Source organism: Pleurodeles waltl, chromosome 12, assembly GCF_031143425.1.
Source record: "Pleurodeles waltl isolate 20211129_DDA chromosome 12, aPleWal1.hap1.20221129, whole genome shotgun sequence".
In the NCBI taxonomy this organism is placed as follows: domain Eukaryota; kingdom Metazoa; phylum Chordata; class Amphibia; order Caudata; family Salamandridae; genus Pleurodeles; species Pleurodeles waltl.
This window is the reverse complement of record NC_090451.1, coordinates 7,322,860-7,336,137: the sequence shown is the minus strand read 5'-3', so window position 1 is coordinate 7,336,137 and position 13,278 is coordinate 7,322,860. Positions and strand designations below refer to the sequence as shown.

At 43.3% G+C, this 13,278-nt stretch overlaps 3 non-coding genes across 3 annotated transcripts; all 3 read left to right on the top strand.

Moving 5' to 3' along the window:
• The first annotated feature begins 1,165 nt into the window (after positions 1-1,165).
• Positions 1,166-1,239, top strand: TRNAI-AAU (transfer RNA isoleucine (anticodon AAU)). The gene has a single exon. It is a non-coding gene; the product is annotated as a tRNA-Ile (tRNA).
• Positions 1,240-4,831: 3,592 nt separating this feature from the next.
• Positions 4,832-4,905, top strand: TRNAI-AAU (transfer RNA isoleucine (anticodon AAU)). The gene has a single exon. It is a non-coding gene; the product is annotated as a tRNA-Ile (tRNA).
• A 3,592-nt stretch (positions 4,906-8,497) lies between these two features.
• On the top strand, positions 8,498-8,571 carry TRNAI-AAU (transfer RNA isoleucine (anticodon AAU)). The gene has a single exon. It is a non-coding gene; the product is annotated as a tRNA-Ile (tRNA).
• Positions 8,572-13,278: the final 4,707 nt, after the last annotated feature.

Sequence of the window (13,278 nt, the reverse complement as noted above, 5' to 3'; positions counted from 1 at the left end):
CCCAATAACCCAATTGTTCTGCTATTGCATTGAGGGATTTTGAATGCATGCTTCACTGTTGGTTAATGTAAAAGACAGCTACCTTATTCTCTGTCTTTACTAGCACATTTTTTTGAGACAGATGATGATGGGAAAACTTCAAAGCCCTGAAGATTACCATCAACTCCATCTATTTCCATGACCTCCGACTCTCTAGGAAAGACCACTTGAATCGACAGGATCAGTGCAACATAGTAGCTCTCCAGCCAGGTTTGCTGGCATCTGTTGCGAGGAATTCAGGAGCATCCAGGTGTATTAGTGTCCACTTAGACCAGTGGTCTTCAAACTCTTTAATGCCGCATCCACCCAATGGGAAAAAAAAACATTGGTGCCTCCCCTCTGAATTGTCCACAATTCTTCTATTAAATTGACAATGTTTAAATATGTCAAGACCTATTTAAACATTGCAGTTAAGTTCTGTTACTGTTTTAAAAATGCAATCAAATACATGACCCCAAATATACTATTCTGGTCAGGCCTGTCCTACTAACCAATTGCAGCGTCATGCTCTGCTGAGTAAACTGATCTCACGACAGTGAGGAATGCACAGGCCGGGTGGTGCCCGGCGCACGAAAGCGCGCCTTCTTGTGTTGTACGTCTCTTCGCGCAAATGCAAACTCAGATTTCCTGCACTGTGGTCGGCAGGAGAGACATGGGAAGGTGCAGTAGGGAAGGCTTGAGCAACGAACCGTTGGCTATGTTTTGTTGTTACTTTGTTGACATGAGCTCAAGTAATTTGAAGCAGAAGGAACGGCCAGACCTAAAAAAAACTCTCTTACCTCCAACGCCGAATAACCACTACAATTATAATATCTCAAAAGCAGCTGGCCTTGTAAACTTAATGAGCAAGCAAGCCGATGCATTTTGGGTTTTGTTGTAAAAGAATAAAAATACTATCCATCCTTTCCTTTTTTTCCGGCAACAAGCGATGTTACAAAGATATCACAGCACACAGTGAGATTGAGTGAAAGAAGAGGCACTGAGGCTGGCGTGCAGCACTCCACAGCTCTTGTTATTGTAATCCAGACAGGGGGCGGAAGGAGAAAAGTATGAAGGAATTGCGATCGTGAGACCAACTCTTCTATCTATCTGCATTTCATGGAAAAAGGAGATCTATAGTACTCATGGCCGGTTAGCTCAGTTGGTTAGAGCGTGGTGCTAATAATGCCAAGGTCGCGGGTTCGATCCCCGTACGGGCCAAGTTGCATTTTTTCTCTCAACTAAACTCTTTTTTTCTCATTTAATCAAGCTCTTATAAATCCATACACTCTGTTGCTCCAGTATACGTTCACTTTCCATTAGTCCTTCTTTTGCCACTGCTGACCAAAGCTCAAGCCGGCAGCGCCAGTAGAACAACACAAGTGCAAGGGATTGTCTCTCCAAGATGGAGACACTGCCTCAGACTGTGTCTCGTGAGAGGTGGAGGGAGACCAAGAGCTGATTATTAGATGCGTGGGGATAAGAGGAACATAACTCAGGTGAACAGATTCTGGATAGTGATGCTATAGCTAGGATCAGCAACGTTACAGGGCAAAGGATAGGAAAATAATTAGGTGACAGAAGTATAGAAGTGGCTACAAGGGGGTGTGTCTCTTAAGAGGGCCAAAAGATACACTGAAGGCGAAGGTGAAGTGAAAGAAGAAAGAAAGATCAAAGGAAGTCGACAGTGATTGAGAGAAAACTCACAAAGGCAAATTGAGCAAAAGACAAGGCCTGGGGAGGTAGACTACTTCAATGAAAATTTACGCCGCAGATGAGCATGACAACTGACCCTTGTACAGTGGTGCTGAAACAATTTTCAGTGTGGGGGTGCTGCCATCAAAGGGCTTCTGAAAATCCAGGAATTATACAAAGAACTAGTCCTGCGGAATGAGCCACGCACATTCAGAAAGAGTGGTGATGCGTTGGTTACTTATTGGTAATCTTCATTAGCCTTAGTCCATTGCGTCCTTGTGACAGTCATTACAAAGTAAGGTTATGTCACCTTCCAACAGGAAGAAAGAACAGGAGGATCCTTAAATGCTAGCCCCATGCACCCAACCTGGGTGCCAAGCCCTTGCCAAAGGACTGATGGGAAGGTGGGCAGGATGTAATGTTTGTGACAAAGACAAGATGGACTAAGGGTAATGCAGAGTTCAAAACATTCGTACTCAAATGCAAAACAGAAAAATTATTAAGCCATAATGCTTGACAAATGTATGCTCTGAGGACCAAGTAGCCACCCTAGGAATTTCCTAGATTGTTACTCACTGGAATTCAACCCAGGAGGTGGCCATTCCTCTCGTAGACCATCCCTGAACTGGAAGATATTCTAAAAAGCCTTGCAAAGCCAGAAAAATTGACAACTTAATCCACCTACTCAGAGTCATAAAAGTCACCTTCTTGTCTTTTCCAGGCTGTCCAAAAGTCACAAACAAGGATTCGGTTTTCCTGAACTGCAGAGGCCTGGTGACATAAATGAAAAGAGCTCTTTAAACATCAAGTGTATTCAGAAAATGTTCCTCCGGAGAGGAAGGAGAGGGAATGAAAGAAGGAAGAATTATTTCCTAAGATCTATCAAAAATAGACTTAACCTTTGCAGCAAAGGTAAGGCTAGGCCTTAAAGTTACCCCATCTTCCAAAGTATCAAATGAAGAGAGGACAGCATTTTAAGGCTCCCAGCTCCCCAATTGTTCTCAGCAAGGTGATAGGAAATAGGAAAATAACTTTATAGGAAACAATCTTTATGTCTACAGTATCCAGATCCTCAAAGAGATAAAATTGCAAAGCTTATAAAAGAGTAGGAAGATTCTGAGTTGGAGAAAAGGGATTTTTCAACTGGTCTTACAATTGACAAAAGATCAGAACAGTCTAGACACCAAATACTGTAACATCGACGAAGGTACAGAAAAGTCCCTAAAAACCTTTATCGCAAAGCAATGAGCTTTTAGAGTGGAAAGAGATTCAAGTGAAACAAATTCAGAAGAAAATGCAAAATAGCAGACAAACTACAGATAGGTGCCAAAAGATCATGAGCAGAACATCACGTCTGAAAGGACTTCCAGTTCTTTGAGTAAGACTTCGAAGTAGAAGGCCTGCTGGAGTGCTGAATTAACTCCACTAAGGAAGAGGAAAGACCCTTTGCTAGCAGTCCAGACTTCTCAACCTCCAAAGCGATAGAATGAGTTGGAGCAAGAAGGTCAGGGACGACGTTCTGACAGAGACACACTTGAGCAGTACTCAAGGAGGTAGAAGAGCCAGGGGTTCAGAAGAGGAACCCATGACATCTCTGGCCAATAAGGGCCCACAAGAATAAAGATCCCTCCCCCCTGCTGAGACTTGAAGAGAACCATCTGGATCAATAAAAAGTGGGGGAATGTATAAAGGAGACTTCTCAGCCACTTTATCACCAATACGTCCACTACCTAGGCTCCTTGTTCCGGAAGCCTGGATCAGAATCGACAAAGATGAGCATTGTCCTTGTTTGAAAAGAGATCCAGAAAGGGTTTCACAAACTCTCGGCATATCTCTCAAAACAACGACCTGGATAACGTCAACTCCAGCAAATTTGGAAACCTCCAGCTGTCTGCCATCACATTGTCGGTGCCCTTGATGTGTACTGCCCACGTGTGCAACAGGTTGATCTCTGCCCAATAACCCAATTGTTCTGCTATTGCATTGAGGGATTTTGAATGCATGCTTCACTGTTGGTTAATGTAAAAGACAGCTACCTTATTCTCTGTCTTTACTAGCACATTTTTTTGAGACAGATGATGATGGGAAAACTTCAAAGCCCTGTAGATTACCATCAACTACATCTATTTCCATGACCTCCGACTCTCTAGGAAAGACCACTTGAATCGACAGGATCAGTCCAACACAGTAGCTCTCCAGCCAGGTTTGCTGGCATCTGTTGCGAGGATTCAGGAGCATCCAGGTATATTAGTGTCCACTTAGACCAGTGGTCTTCAAACTCTTTAATGCCGCATCCACCCAAGGGGAAAAAAAAACATTGGTGCCTCCCCTCTGAATTGTCCACAATTCTTCTATTAAATTGACACTGTTTAAATATGTCTAGACCTATTTAAACATTGCAGTTAAGTTCTGTTACTGTTTTAAAAATTCAATCAAATACATGACCCCAAATATACTATTCTGGTCAGGCCTGCCCTACTAACCAATTGCAGCGTCATGTTCTGCTGAGTAAACTGATCTCACGACAGTGAGGAATGCACAGGCCGGGTGGTGCCCGGCGCACAAAAGCGCGCCTTCTTGTGTTTTACGTCTCTTCGCGCAAATGCAAACTCAGATTTCCTGCACTGTGGTCGGCAGTATAGACATGGGAAGGCGCAGTAGGGAAGGCTTGAGCAACGAACCGTTGGCTATGTTTTGTTGTTACTTTGTTGACATGAGCTCAAGTAATTTGAAGCAGAAGGAACGGCCAGACCTAAAAAAAACTCTCTTACTTCCAACGCCGAATAACCACTATAATTATAATATCTCAAAAGCAGCTGGCCTTGTAAACTTAATGAGCAAGCAAGCCGATGCATTTTGGGTTTTGTTGTAAAAGAATAAAAATACTATCCATCCTTTCCTTTTTTTCCGGCAACAAGCGATGTTACAAAGATATCACAGCACACAGTGAGATTGAGTGAAAGAAGAGGCACTGAGGCTGGCGTGCAGCACTCCACAGCTCTTGTTATTGTAATCCAGACAGGGGGCGGAAGGAGAAAAGTATGAAGGAATTGCGATCGTGAGACCAACTCTTCTATCTATCTGCATTTTATGGAAAAAGGAGATATGTAGTACTCATGGCCGGTTAGCTCAGTTGGTTAGAGCGTGGTGCTAATAATGCCAAGGTCGCGGGTTCGATCCCCGTATGGGCCAGGTTGCATTTTTTCTCTCAACTAAACTCTTTTTTTCTCATTTAATCAAGCTCTTATAAATCCATACACTCTGTTGCTCCAGTATACGTTCACTTTCCATTAGTCCTTCTTTTGCCACTGCTGACCAAAGCTCCAGCCGGCAGCGCCAGTAGAACAACACAAGTGCAAGGGATTGTCTCTCCAAGATGGAGACACTGCCTCAGACTATGTCTCGTGAGAGGTGGAGGGAGACCAAGAGCTGATTATTAGATGCGTGGGGATAAGAGGAACATAACTCAGGTGAACAGATTCTGGATAGTGATGCTATAGCTAGGATCAGCAACGTTACAGGGCAAAGGATAGGAAAATAATTAGGTGACAGAAGTATAGAAGTGGCTACAAGGGGGTGTGTCTCTTAAGAGGGCCGAAAGATACACTGAAGGCGAAGGTGAAGTGAAAGAAGAAAGAAAGATCAAAGGAAGTCGACAGTGATTGAGAGAAAACTCACAAAGGCAAATTGAGCAAAAGACAAGGCCTGGGGAGTTAGACTACTTCAATGCAAATTTACGCCGCAGATGAGCATGACAACTGACCCTTGTACAGTGGTGCTGAAACAATTTTCAGTGTGGGGGTGCTGCCATCAAAGGGCTTCTGAAAATCCAGGAATTATACAAAGAACTAGTCCTGCGGAATGAGCCACGCACATTCAGAAAGAGTGGTGATGCGTTGGTTACTTATTGGTAATCTTCATTAGCCTTAGTCCATTGCGTCCTTGTGACAGTCATTACAAAGTAAGGTGATGTCACCTTCCAACAGGAAGAAAGAACAGGAGGATCCTTAAATGCTAGCCCCATGCACCCAACCTGGGTGCCAAGCCCTTGCCAAAGGACTGATGGGAAGGTGGGCAGGATGTAATGTTTGTGACAAAGACAAGATGGACTAAGGGTAATTCAGAGTTCAAAACATTGGTACTCAAATGCAAAACAGAAAAATTATTAAGCCATAATGCTTGACAACTGTATGCTCTGAGGACCAAGTAGCCACCCTAGGAATTTCCTAGATTGTTACTCACTGGAATTCAACCCAGGAGGTGGCCATTCCTCTCGTAGACCATCCCTGAACTGGAAGATATTCTAAAAAGCCTTGCAAAGCCAGAAAAATTGACAACTTAATCCAATTACTCAGAGTCATAAAAGTCACCTTCTTGTCTTTTCCAGGCTGTCCAAAAGTCACAAACAAGGAGTCGGTTTTCCTGAACTGCAGAGGCCTGGTGACATAAATGAAAAGAGCTCTTTAAACATCAAGTGTATTCAGAAAATGTTCCTCCGGAGAGGAAGGAGAGGGAATGAAAGAAGGAAGAATTATTTCCTAAGATCTATCAAAAATAGACTTAACCTTTGCAGCAAAGGTAAGGCTAGGCCTTAAAGTTACCCCATCTTCCAAAGTATCAAATGAAGAGAGGACAGCATTTTAAGGCTCCCAGCTCCCCAATTGTTCTCAGCAAGGTGATAGGAAATAGGAAAATAACTTTATAGGAAACAATCTTTATGTCTACAGTATCCAGATCCTCAAAGAGATAAAATTGCAAAGCCTATAAAAGAGTAGGAAGATTCTGAGTTGGAGAAATGGGATTTTTCAACTGGTCTTACAATTGACAAAAGATCAGAACAGTCTAGACACCAAAGATTGTAACATCTTCGAAGGTACAGAAAAGTCCCTAAAAACCTTTATCGCAAAGCAATGAGCTTTCAGAGTGGAAAGAGATTCAAGTGAAACCCATTCAGAAGAAAATGCAAAATAGCAGACAAACTACAGGTAGGTGCCAAAAGATCATGAGCAGAACATCACGTCTCAAAAGACTTCCAGTTCTTTGAGTAAGACTTCGAAGTAGAAGGCCTGCTGGAGTGCTGAATTAACTCCACTAAGGAAGAGGAAAGACCCTTTGCTAGCAGTCCAGACTTCTCAACCTCCAAAGCGATAGAGTGAGTTGGAGCAAGAAGGTCAGGGACGACGTTCTGAGAGAGACACACTTGAGCAGTACCCAATGAGGTAGAAGAGCCAGGGTTCAGAAGAGGAAACCATGACATCTCTGGCCAATAAGGGCCCACAAGAATAAAGTTCCCTCGCCCCTGCTGAGACTTGAAGAGAACCATCTGGATCAATAAAAAGTGGGGGAATGTATAAAGGAGACTTCTCAGCCACTTTATCACCAATACGTCCACTACCTAGGCTCCTTGTTCCGGAAGCCTGGATCAGAATCGACAAAGATGAGCATTGTCCTTGTTTGAAAAGAGATCCAGAAAGAGTTTCACAAACTCTCGGCATATCTCTCAAAACAACGACCTGGATAACGTCAACTCCAGCAAATTTGGAAACCTCCAGCTGTCTGCCATCACATTGTCGGTGCCCTTGATGTGTACTGCCGACGTGTGCAACAGGTTGATCTCTGCCCAATAACCCAATTGTTCTGCTATTGCATTGAGGGATTTTGAATGCATGCTTCACTGTTGGTTAATGTAAAAGACAGCTACCTTATTCTCTGTCTTTACTAGCACATTTTTTTGAGACAGATGATGATGGGAAAACTTCAAAGCCCTGAAGATTACCATCAACTCCATCTATTTCCATGACCTCCGACTCTCTAGGAAAGACCACTTGAATCGACAGGATCAGTGCAACACAGTAGCTCTCCAGCCAGGTTTGCTGGCATCTGTTGCGAGGAATTCAGGAGCATCCATTTGCATTAGTGTCCACTTAGACCAGTGGTCTTCAAACTCTTTAATGCCGCATCCACCCAATGGGAAATAAAAACATTGGGGCCTCCCCTCTGAATTGTCCACAATTCTTCTATTAAATTGACACTGTTTAAATATGTCTAGACCTATTTAAACATTGCAGTTAAGTTCTGTTACTGTTTTAAAAATGCAATCAAATACATGACCCCAAATATACTATTCTGGTCAGGCCTGCCCTACTAACCAATTGCAGCGTCATGCTCTGCTGAGTAAACTGATCTCACGACAGTGAGGAATGCACAGGCCGGGTGGTGCCCGGTGCACGAAAGCGCGCCTTCTTGTGTTGTACGTCTCTTCGCGCAAATGCAAACTCAGATTTCCTGCACTGTGGTCGGCAGGAGAGACATGGGAAGGCGCAGTAGGGAAGGCTTGAGCAAAGAACCGTTGGCTATGTTTTGTTGTTACTTTGTTGACATGAGCTCAAGTAATTTGAAGCAGAAGGAACGGCCAGACCTAAAAAAAACTCTCTTACCTCCAACGCCGAATAACCACTATAATTATAATATCTCAAAAGCAGCTGGCCTTGTAAACTTAATGAGCAAGCAAGAGGATGCATTTTGGGTTTTGTTGTAAAAGAATAAAAATACTATCCCTCCTTTCCTTTTTTTCCGGCAACAAGCGATGTTACAAAGATATCACAGCACACAGTTTGATTGAGTGAAAGAAGAGGCACTGAGGCTGGCGTGCAGCACTCCACAGCTCTTGTTATTGTAATCCAGACAGGGGGCGGAAGGAGAAAAGTATGAAGGAATTGCGATAGTAAGACCAACTCTTCTATCTATCTGCATTTCATGGAAAAAGGATATCTGTAGTACTCATGGCCGGTTAGCTCAGTTGGTTAGAGCGTGGTGCTAATAACGCCAAGGTAGCGGGTTCGATCCCCGTACAGGCCAAGTTGCATTTTTTCCCTCAACTAAACTCTTTTTTTCTCATTTAATCAAGCTCTTATAAATCCATACACTCTGTTGCTCCAGTATACGTTCACTTTCCATTAGTCCTTCTTTTGCCACTACTGACCAAAGCTCAAGCCGGCAGCGCCAGTAGAACAACACAAGTACAAGGGATTGTCTCTCCAAGATGGAGACACTGCCTCAGACTATGTCTCGTGAGAGGTGGAGGGAGACCAAGAGCTGATTATTAGATGCGTGGGGATAAGAGGAACATAACTCAGGTGAACAGATTCTGGATAGTGATGCTATAGCTAGGATCAGCAACGTTACAGGGGAAAGGATAGGAAAATAATTAGGTGACAGAATTATAGAAGTGGCTACAAGGGGGTGTGTCTCTTAAGAGGGCCGAAAGATACACTGAAGGCGAAGGTGAAGTAAAAGAAGAAAGAAAGATCAAAGGAAGTCGACAGTGATTGAGAGAAAACTCACAAAGGCAAATTGAGCAAAAGACAAGGCCTGGGGAGTTAGACTACTTCAATGCAAATTTACGCCGCATATGAGCATGACAACTGACCCTTGTACAGTGGTGCTGAAACAATTTTCAGTGTGGGGGTGCTGCCATCAAAGGGCTTCTGAAAATCCAGGAATTATACAAAGAACAAGTCCTGCGGAATGAGCCACGCACATTCAGAAAGAGTGGTGATGCGTTGGTTACTTATTGGTAATCTTCATTAGCCTTAGTCCATTGCGTCCTTGTGACAGTCATTACAAAGTAAGGTGATGTCACCTTCCAACAGGAAGAAAGAACAGGAGGATCCTTAAATGCTAGCCCCATGCACCCAACCTGGGTGCCAATCCCTTGCCAAAGGACTGATGGGAAGGTGGGCAGGATGTAATGTTTGTGACAAAGACAAGATGGACTAAGGGTAATGCAGAGTTCAAAACATTGGTACTCTAATGCAAAACAGAAAAATTATTAAGCCCTAATGGTTCACAAATGAATGATCTGAGGACAAAGTAGCCACCCTAGGAATTTCCTAGATTGTTACTCACTGGAATTCAACCCAGGAGGTGGCCATTCCTCTCGTAGACCAACCCTGAACTGGAAGATATTCTAAAAAGCCTTGCAAAGCCAGAAAAATTGACAACTTAATCCACCTACTCAGAGTCATAAAAGTCACCTTCTTGTCTTTTCCAGGCTGTCCAAAAGTCACAAACAAGGAGTCGGTTTTCCTGAACTGCAGAGGCCTGGTGACATAAATGAAAAGAGCTCTTTAAACATCAAGTGTATTCAGAAAATGTTCCTCCGGAGAGGAAGGAGAGGGAATGAAAGAAGGAAGAATTATTTCCTAAGATCTATCAAAAATAGACTTAACCTTTGCAGCAAAGGTAAGGCTAGGCCTTAAAGTTACCCCATCTTCCAAAGTATCAAATGAAGAGAGGACAGCATTTTAAGGCTCCCAGCTCCCCAATTGTTCTCAGCAAGGTGATAGGAAATAGAAAAATAACTTTATAGGAAACAATCTTTATGTTCACAGTATCCAGATCCTCAGAGAGATAAAATTGTAAAGCCTATAAAAGAGTAGGAAGATTCTGAGTTGGAGAAAAGGGATTTTTCAACTGGTCTTACAATTGACAAAAGATTAGAACAGTCTAGACACCAAAGATTGTAACATCTTCGAAGGTACAGAAAAGTCCCTAAAAACCTTTATCGCAAAGCAATGAGCTTTCAGAGTGGAAAGAGATTCAAGTGAAACCCATTCAGAAGAAAATGCAAAATAGCAGACAAACTACAGGTAGGTGCCAAAAGATCATGAGCAGAACATCACGTCTCAAAAGACTTCCAGTTCTTTGAGTAAGACTTCGAAGTAGAAGGCCTGCTGGAGAGCTGAATTAACTCCACTAAGGAAGAGGAAAGACCCTATGCTAGCAGTCCAGACTCCTCAACCTCCAAAGCGATAGAGTGAGTTGGAGCAAGAAGGTCAGGGACGACGTTCTGAGAGAGACACACTTGAGCAGTACCCAATGAGGTAGAAGAGCCAGGGTTCAGAAGAGGAAACCATGACATCTCTGGCCAATAAGGGCCCACAAGAATAAAGTTCCCTCACCCCTGCTGAGACTTGAAGAGAACCATCTGGATCAATAAAAAGTGGGGGAATGTATAAAGGAGACTTCTCAGCCACTTTATCACCAATACGTCCACTACCTAGGCTCCTTGTTCCGGAAGCCTGGATCAGAATCGACAAAGATGAGCATTGTCCTTGTTTGAAAAGAGATCCAGAAAGGGTTTCACAAACTCTCGGCATATCTCTCAAAACAACGACCTGGATAATGTCAACTCCAGCAAATTTGGAAACCTCCAGCTGTCTCCCATCACATTGTCGGTGCCCTTGATGTGTACTGCCGACGTGTGCAACAGGTTGATCTCTGCCCAATAACCCAATTGTTCTGCTATTGCATTGAGGGATTTTGAATGCATGCTTCACTGATGGTTAATGTAAAAGACAGCTACCTTATTCTCTGTCTTTACTAGCTCATTTTTTTGAGACAGATGATGATGGGAAAACTTCAAAGCCCTGAAGATTACCATCAACTCCATCTATTTCCATGACCTCCGACTCTCTAGGAAAGACCACTTGAATCGACAGGATCAGTCCAACACAGTAGCTCTCCAGCCAGGTTTGCTGGCATCTGTTGCGAAGAATTCAGGAGCATCCAGGTGTATTAGTTTCCACTTAGACCAGTGGTCTTCAAACTCTTTAATGCCGCATCCACCCAATGGGAAAAAAAACATTGGTGCCTCCCCTCTGAATTGTCCACAATTCTTCTATTAAATTGACACTGTTTAAATATGTCTAGACCTATTTAAACATTGCAGTTAAGTTCTGTTACTGTTTTAAAAATGCAATCAAATACATGACCGCAAATATACTATTCTGGTCAGGCCTGCCCTACTAACCAATTGCAGCGTCATGCTCTGCTGAGTAAACTGATCTCACGACAGTGAGGAATGCACAGGCCGGGTGGTGCCCGGCGCACGAAAGCGCGCCTTCTTGTGTTGTACGTCTCTTCGCGCAAATGCAACCTCAGATTTCCTGTACTGTGGTCGGCAGGAGAGACATGGGAAGGCGCAGTAGGAAAGGCTTGAGCAACGAACCGTTGGCTATGTTTTGTTGTTACTTTGTTGACATGAGCTCAAGTAATTTGAAGCAGAAGGAACGGCCAGACCTAAAAAAAACTCTCTTACCTCCAACGCCGAATAACCACTATAATTATAATATCTCAAAAGCAGCTGGCCTTGTAAACTTAATGAGCAAGCAAGAGGATGCATTTTGGGTTTTGTTGTAAAAGAATAAAAATACTATCCCTCCTTTCCTTTTTTTCAGGCAACAAGCGATGTTACAAAGATATCACAGCACACAGTTTGATTGAGTGAAAGAAGAGGCACTGAGGCTGGCGTGCAACACTCCACAGCTCTTGTTATTGTAATCCAGACAGGGGGCGTAAGGAGAAAAGTATGATTGAATTGCGATAGTAAGACCAACTCTTCTATCTATCTGCATTTCATGGAAAAAGGATATCTGTAGTACTCATGGCCGGTTAGCTCAGTTGGTTAGCTCAGTTGGTTAGAGCGTGGTGCTAATAACGCCAAGGTAGCGGGTTCGATCCCCGTACAGACCAAGTTGCATTTTTTCCCTCAACTAAACTCTTTTTTTCTCATTTAATCAAGCTCTTATAAATCCATACACTCTGTTGCTCCAGTATACGTTCACTTTCCATTAGTCCTTCTTTTGCCACTACTGACCAAAGCTCAAGCCGGCAGCGCCAGTAGAACAACACAAGTACAAGGGATTGTCTCTCCAAGATGGAGACACTGCCTCAGACTATGTCTCGTGAGAGGTGGAGGGAGACCAAGAGCTGATTATTAGATGCGTGGGGATAAGAGGAACATAACTCAGGTGAACAGATTCTGGATAGTGATGCTATAGCTAGGATCAGCAACGTTACAGGGGAAAGGATAGGAAAATAATTAGGTGACAGAAGTATAGAAGTGGCTACAAGGGGGTGTGTCTCTTAAGAGGGCCGAAAGATACACTGAAGGCGAAGGTGAAGTAAAAGAAGAAAGAAAGATCAAAGGAAGTCGACAGTGATTGAGAGAAAACTCACAAAGGCAAATTGAGCAAAAGACAAGGCCTGGGGAGTTAGACTACTTCAATGCAAATTTACGCCGCATATGAGCATGACAACTGACCCTTGTACAGTGGTGCTGAAACAATTTTCAGTGTGGGGGTGCTGCCATCAAAGGGCTTCTGAAAATCCAGGAATTATACAAAGAACAAGTCCTGCGGAATGAGCCACGCACATTCAGAAAGAGTGGTGATGCGTTGGTTACTTATTGGTAATCTTCATTAGCCTTAGTCCATTGCGTCCTTGTGACAGTCATTACAAAGTAAGGTGATGTCACCTTCCAACAGGAAGAAAGAACAGGAGGATCCTTAAATGCTAGCCCCATGCACCCAACCTGGGTGCCAATCCCTTGCCAAAGGACTGATGGGAAGGTGGGCAGGATGTAATGTTTGTGACAAAGACAAGATGGACTAAGGGTAATGCAGAGTTCAAAACATTGGTACTCTAATGCAAAACAGAAAAATTATTAAGCCCTAATGGTTCACAAATGAATGATCTGAGGACAAAGTAGCCACCCTAGGA